The 7153-nt window shown below is 51.5% G+C and overlaps 1 long non-coding RNA gene across 1 annotated transcript in view; it reads left to right on the top strand.

Moving 5' to 3' along the window:
• LOC109313345 overlaps window positions 1-7153 on the top strand; it is an 8414-nt gene that overhangs the window by 437 nt on the left and 824 nt on the right. The window contains exon 2 of the long non-coding RNA XR_002102033.1: window positions 1287-1291. This is a non-coding gene — a long non-coding RNA (uncharacterized LOC109313345). The remainder of the gene's footprint in view (window positions 1-1286; window positions 1292-7153) is intronic.

The raw sequence follows: 7153 nt of genomic DNA, 5'->3' as shown, positions 1-7153 counted from the left end.
TGTGTGTGTGTGTGTGTGTGTGTGTGTGTGTGTGTGTGTGTGTGGGGCGCACTCTCACTGGTGCTGGGGCACCTACACAACACAGTAGCGTGCCCCAAAGAGGTCTCCTCCTCCCCTACAGCCTCAGTCCAGTTGACCACTTTAAATGACAACAGGTAAAATAGATTAATAGATTCATAGATGTAGGGTCAGAAGGGACCTTGTAGATCTTCTAGTCTGACCCCCTGCTGTGGGCAGGAGAGAAAACTGGGCTCAAATGACCCCAGCCAGGTAAACGTCCAGCCTCCTCTTAAAGACCCCCTGGGTAGGAGCCAGCACCACCTCCCTTGGAAGTTGGTTCCAGATCCTAGCTGCCCTGACTGTGAAGTAGTGCCTTCTAATGTCTAGTCTAAAGCTACTGTCTAGCAACTTTATGGCCGTTGTTCCTTGTTACTCTGGGAGGTGCTTGGGGGAACAAGTTTCTCCCAAACCCCGCTGGTCCCCCTTAGTAAGTTTATAGATGGCCACCAGGTCCCCTCTCAGCCTTCTCTTGCGAAGGCTGAACAGGTTAAGGTCCTGTAGCCTCTCCTCATAGAGTCTGCCCTGCTGTGTCCAGATCATATGAGTGGCCCTTCTTTGGACCCTCTCAATGCTGTTCACATCCCTCTTGAAGTGCGGCGCCCAGAACTGGATGCAGTACTCCAACTGCGGCCTGACCAGTGGCACATAGAGGGGGAGGATCACCTCCTTGGCCCTGCTTGTGATGCATCTGTGGATGCAGGACAAGGTACAGTTAGCCGTAATGACTGTTTTCACGTTGTCAGCCCATGTTCATCTTGGAGTCAGTAATGACTCCAAGATCTCTTTCTGCCACCTTGCTTTCAAGAAGGAAGTTCTCCAGCTTATAGGTATGCTGCTGGTTCCTACTGCCCAAGTGCAGCACCCTGCACTCGTCAGTATTGAATCCCACCCTGTTTTCATTTGCCTACCCCTGTAACCTGTCCAGGTCCTGCTGTAATCTGTCCTTCCCTTCTAGCGTGCCCACCTCACCCCAAATCTTGGTGTCGTCTGTGAATTTAAACAGGCTGCTCTTCACCCCATTGTCCAAGTCACTAATAAAGAAATTGAACAGTGCAGGCCCAAAGACCAAGCCCTGGGGGACCCCACTGCCCACATCCCTCCAGGTTGAAAATGACCTGTCCACCACCACCCTCTGAGTTTGACCCCTCAGCCAATTTGCAATCCATCTGACTATGTAGGCATCAGTGCAGCAGTCACCTATCTTTTTAATTCAAATGGGGTGGGAGACAGTGTCAAAGGCCTTCCTGAAGTCCAGAAAGATTACGTCCACCGCAACACCTGCGCCCAGTGATTTTGTGACCTGATTGTAGAAGGCAATCAGGCTGGTTTGACAGGATCTGTCCCTAACGAAACCATGCTGGTTGCTCTTGAGCATCATCTCTGCTGCTGGCCCATCACAGATGTGCTCCTTGATAATCTTCTCAAAGAGCTTCCCTAGGATTGAAGCAAGACTAACGGGCCTATAGTTGCCCAGGTCCTCCCTCTTCCCTTTTTTAAAGATGGGGACCACATTGGCCCTCTTCCAGTTGTCTGGCACCTGGCCAAAGCACCACAAGTGCTTGTAAAGCCATGCTAGGGTCCCCACGATAACCCCTGCTAATTCCCTCAACACCCTGCGGTGGAGAGCATCTGGACTTGCTGATGTGAACATGTCCAGCCCCTCCAGAAGTTCTCTAACATGGTCCTCCCTGACCCTAGACTTGGCGGAGTTTCTCCTGAGTCCATCCTGAATCTTGGTGTGGGAGTCCTGGTCCCTGCACAAGAAAATAGAAGCGACATAATCATTAAAGAGGTCTGCTTTCTCCTTTGGTGTGACCACCAGATTGTCAAGCATATCTTGCAGGGGCCTCACATTACCCGGGCCCTTCTTCATTCTCTCCATGTATCTAAAAAAGGACTTTTTGTTATCCTTGATCCTTGATGCTAGCCCTAGTTCTGTATCTGCCTTAACTTTCCTAACAGCCCCTCTACAGACCCGAGCGGTGGAGGTATACTCCTCTTTGGTGATAGCCCCTCCCTTCCACTGGGTGTACTCCTCCTTTTTGGCAATCAGGCATTCATGAATGCCTTTGGTGAGCCAGGGGGGCTTTTGGGCACTTTTGCCCCCTTTGCTTCTTGTTGGGATTGTCAGCCCTTGGAATCTGAGTATCCTTTCCTTAAGGAATGACCACTCATCTTGGGCACCCAGTTTCCCTACTTTCCAGGAACCCTAGTGCCTCCCCCACTAGTTGCCTCAGCTCATTGAAGTTGGCCCTCTTAAAGTCTAAGGCTACTGCCTTGCTGCAGGCCCTTGACACCCTGCACTGGATGGTGAACTCCAGCAAGTGATGATCACTATTGCCCAGGTGGTCGAGGACTTGGAGTCTCCTCACCAGGTTGTCGCCTGTGGCCAGGACCAGGTCCAGCAGGGCATTCCCCCTGGGAGAACTGTGTACCTCTTGGGTTAAGTGGAGGTCCTGTATCTCAGCCAGGAACCTCCGTGAGCAGTCAGACAGGTCTGGGTAATTTAGATCACCCATGACAACTACATCCCTTGCCTTAAGTGCCTCCACAAGCTGACCCAAGAATTCGTGGTCCAGCTCTTCCCCTTGGTTGGGAGGTCTGTCGTAGACCTCCACTGTTAAGTCCCTTTCCCCATGACCCCCCTGTATCCTGACTCAGAGCACTTTAGCCTGCCCCTCCTCTGACACCATCCTGCTGGTTGAGGATGTGTAGCGTGCCACACCCCCACCTTTCCTCCCTGTTCTACCCCACCTATATAACCTATAGCCCTTAATGTTGACCACCCAGTCATGGGATGAATCCCACCAGGTTTCTGTGAGCCCTACTATGTCTGGGTTTGAACTAGCTATCTGGAGGGTGAGTTCCTTCTGCTTATTCCCCATACTATGAGCATTGGTATAGAGGCATTTAAGGCCTTGAATTGGTGTGTATGCCACCCCCCAATTCTCAGGACTATCTGGGCCCCTGCTGCTTTCCTGGGTATTCCTTGTATATGTCACCTGTCTTGGTTGGGAGGTGTCCTCACATCTTTCTGTGGTCCCATCCCCCGGCAAAACTAGTTTAAAGCGCTCCACATGAGATCAGCCAACCTGGAAGAGAAGACACGCTTGCTTTTAGGAGAGGGGGTAGACCATTCCACCCAAGCAAGTCCCCTGCACAAAAGTGTGGGTCATTATCCAGGAACCCGAGGCCTTCCTGGAGGCACCAACTCTGTAACCGCCGGTTGACCTCGCCAATGCAGGCCTCATGTCCCTGTCCATGCCTACTCACCAGGAGAATAGAGAATAATACCACCTGTGCTCCCGTCTCCTTGAGCTTGTCCCCCAGGGCCTCAAGGTCCTTCATGATGTGGTCTGGGTTGCTTCTGGCCACGTCATTCGTTACCACATGGATGAGAACCATGGGGTACTGGTCTGAAGGTCGAATGTAGGCTGGGATCCTCTCTGTGATGTCCCGAATCTGAGCCCCAGGCATGAAGCAGACCTCTCATGCCATGGGGTCAGGTCGGCAGATGGGACCCTCCACTCCCCCTAGGATGGAGTCCCCCGATGACGAGGACCCAGAGTTTCCTTCTCCTGATGTTCCCTCTCTGCGCCGTCTGTGTTGTATGTGGAGTGGCGTCTTTGCTGATGGAGGCATCCTCTTCATCCTTCTCCATCACAGTTGCCAGCGCCTCGTACCTGTTCCTCAATTGTACCTGGGGAGCCTCCACCACACTAGCCCGAGCAGCCCTGAATCTGGTGGATACCTTCTGCCACTCCTGTATTGAACTCGTCTTCTGGGGGGACCGTACTCTGGATGACTGGTCCTGCAGTGAACAGAAATATGAATCAATTTTTTCCTCTGCAGCCCTGATCCCCCACAGCCTGCTCACGTCAGCCTGGAGCTCCCATACCTGCTCCTCCAGAGCCCTAAGTCAGGCACAGGAGGGACAGGCAAGGGAACCACCAGGCCCCTCCCCCTCTCACCAACTTCCAGGACCCCACTGAAGCTCCCTCACAGACAGGGGGACAAGGGGCTGCTGACCCTAGCAGAAGCTCTGTCTGGGTGGAGGCCTCAGAAAAGCCCACGGCAGGTGGCGCTGCTGGGGTGGGGCCCCTAGCAGATGTGCTCCACATCTGCACCATGTCCGCAGGGCTGAGTCTACTACTCTCGCTTGTTGGAGGTGCCTTTCTGGGCCGCTACCGTGCGCTCGCCTTATGCGAACGCCAGTGCAAATGTTAACTTAGCGAGCAGCAGCACCAGTAGTATCTCAGGCAGGCAAACTGTGACAGAGCCTTTCTTTTTATAAAATAATTGAATGGAAGAAAAACAGATGTTGTGTTGGATATATAAATAATGTTTTACTTGTGGTGTGTGATGGATTATGTTGTGTTTTTATGTTTATATATTTATTACTAAAAAACCCAAACTGAATAGTTAGAGAAATATATTTTAGCAAGGTTTCAGGTTAAAAAGTCCTTTGTCAGGCTGAGGAAGCACCTGCAGTTGGTGTGTCTGTGTGCTGTTTCTGGATGGAAGGAATAGTAAAGAAGCCAGAGGCTGACATGCAATGCAGGCAAGAAAGCCAGTCAGTGACACTGGAAATGGAGGTGTCAGGGGGTGAGGGATAGGCTTGGGTGTGGGGGGTAGGGGGATGTAGCAGCACAGGTAAAAGTGCAGAAGTACCTGGGGAGTCAGATATCCAGCAGGTTGTAGTGTATCAGAATTCCACTGTCTACAAGTTTCTTTACCTACTACCTACAAGGCTGGTGAAGTGAAGTTCATAGGTCCGGCTCTGAAAAGTGGTTTGTAAATTCAAATGAGTACTGAAACTTGCTAACCAAACCTCATCACCAGTACTGAAGCCAACTTCCTACAGGTCAAAGCACAAAACCTGTCAGCCCCTTTCAGTATCCCCACAAACTGCATACCAGAATCTATCAAAGACAATGATACTCAACTACCTGTGGGGGTACATTTCTCACAAAAACCCCACTCTGTCTCTAGTCTCTCAGGCCTGATCCTGAGAGGGAATTTACAAACCACGTTTCACAGCCAGGCCTATGAACGTCACTTCGTCAACCTGCTAGGTACAGAAACTCATGGACTCAATATAGTGGAATTCTGACACACTACAACCTGCTGGATATTAATAGCACATCACAGAAGAAGACACCATATATAGTTATTAATAATCAAAGCAGAGTCCAGTGCACGAACACAGAGGAAAGAAAACATAAAACACAGAACAAGGCACAGTTCACATTCATAATTCGTAATAAGTAAATACATCACAGCACAGAAGAAGACAGACAGCACATATTTTATATAGCTCTTAGTAATCAATCAATCCTAATCAATCAAAGAAGAGTCCAGTGCATGCAACACAAAGGAAAGAAAACACACAACACAAAGAGTCACACACACACACACACACACACACACACACACACAACCTTTGCAGCACAGGAAAGATTAATTGAAGTGTGTTGGAAAGGCAGGTGGCAGGTCTTCTGGCAGGGGAGAGAGAGGGGCTAGAGGGGGTAGGAGGAGAGATAGAGCTGCAAGATCCTTCCACCCTAAACATAGATGCATCCTTTTCCCAAGCAGCCATGAGGCTTCTGCTGTCAGTGGAACCAAGGAGGTGGGAGCAGTACCTGATGTCCCTGCACCACATCTGAGCTTTTGCTCCACACCTCTCAAAGTTCCCCTAGACCCAGGTCTCCTTCTCCAGAAAGCACTGTGCAGGAGGTTGAGGTTGAGGTTGAGGAGGCTCAGGAAAGCGGCTCAGCTGAGGCAGCTCCTCCTGCTGTTGTGTCTCAGCCTGCTGAAGAGGGGGATAAAGCAGGATCCCCACCCTCAACCCAGAAGCGGGCGAATAGTGTATTGTGGGATCATTTTGAGCTGTCAGATGATCCCAGGTTTGCTATCCAACAGCACTGCCAAAGGCAGATCAGCCGGGGCAAGGAGGTCAAACACTTCACCACCATGGTGATGCTGCTGCATCTCAGGAGGCAGCACCCCCTTGCCCTTCTTCCTGCTCAGCCTGGCACTAGTGCAAGAGCACCCAAAGGAAAGTCCCCCACATGCCCCAAAGCCCCTGTCCCCCCCAAAGCAGAGGCAGACCACCCTGGAGCAGTGGGGGAAAGCTGTAGATAGAGGGGGACATGTTCCCAAGGTGAGCAAGATGACCCAGACCATTCAGGAAATGCTTGCTCTGGATAGCCAGGCCTTCTTCCTAGTTGAGTGGCCAGGGTTCAGGAAGCTCATGGCACTCATGGACCCATCTTACCAAGTGCCTGCATGCATCACCTTTAGCAGGACAGTGGTGACCTCCCTATATGAGGCATGCAGGGAGTACTTGAGGGAGGAGCTGCACAAGGCAGGTCTGCAGGTAGCTTTGCACTTCACCTCCAACATCTGGAGCAGCTGGGGTGGCGATCATGCCTACCTCTCTCTCACAGGGCACTGGTGTGATCAGTCAGGCCCATCGGTGGTCTCTCATCCAGGCTGAGGTGCTGGATGAGTCCCACATGGCAACAGAAATCACTGGGGCCATGAACTCCATGGTAGAGGGGTGGCTTGTTGGACAGGCCAGGCTCACTCATGTGTTCATGGTCACCGACAATGGGGCCAGTATGGTCAAAGTGGTTCATAATGAAAACTTTCTTGGCATCCGCTGTGTGGCACACAAGTTCCACCTCATAGTCAGAGATGCCTTGGAGGGAGACATGGCTGCTGGGGATGGCACCACCACCACTACCAGTATGAGCCAGCTCATTTCAAAATGCAGAAAGGTTGAGGGCTACTTCCATCACAGGATCAAGGGGGGCAAGATGCTGCAGGAAAAACAGGCAGAGCTGAGCATCCCACAGCACAAAATCATGCAGGATGTGGAGATTTGGTGGAACTCCACATACCTGATGCTGGAAAGGCTGGTAGAGCAACAGAAGGCCATCCATGAGATGGTCTTGCTCAGGGAGATTGGGATCAGTGGCCCCCTGAACAGAGCTGAGTGGGGTTTCATAGATTTCATAGACATTAGGGCTGGAAGGGACCTCGGAAGATTATCGAGTCCAGCCCCCTGCCCCAAGGGCAGGAAGTCAGC

Source organism: Crocodylus porosus, unplaced genomic scaffold (assembly GCF_001723895.1).
Source record: "Crocodylus porosus isolate Cpor-Errol unplaced genomic scaffold, CroPor_comp1, whole genome shotgun sequence".
Taxonomy (NCBI): Eukaryota; Metazoa; Chordata; order Crocodylia; family Crocodylidae; genus Crocodylus; species Crocodylus porosus.
Note: the sequence above shows the minus strand (reverse complement) of the source record. Positions and strands in the feature narration are given on the sequence as shown.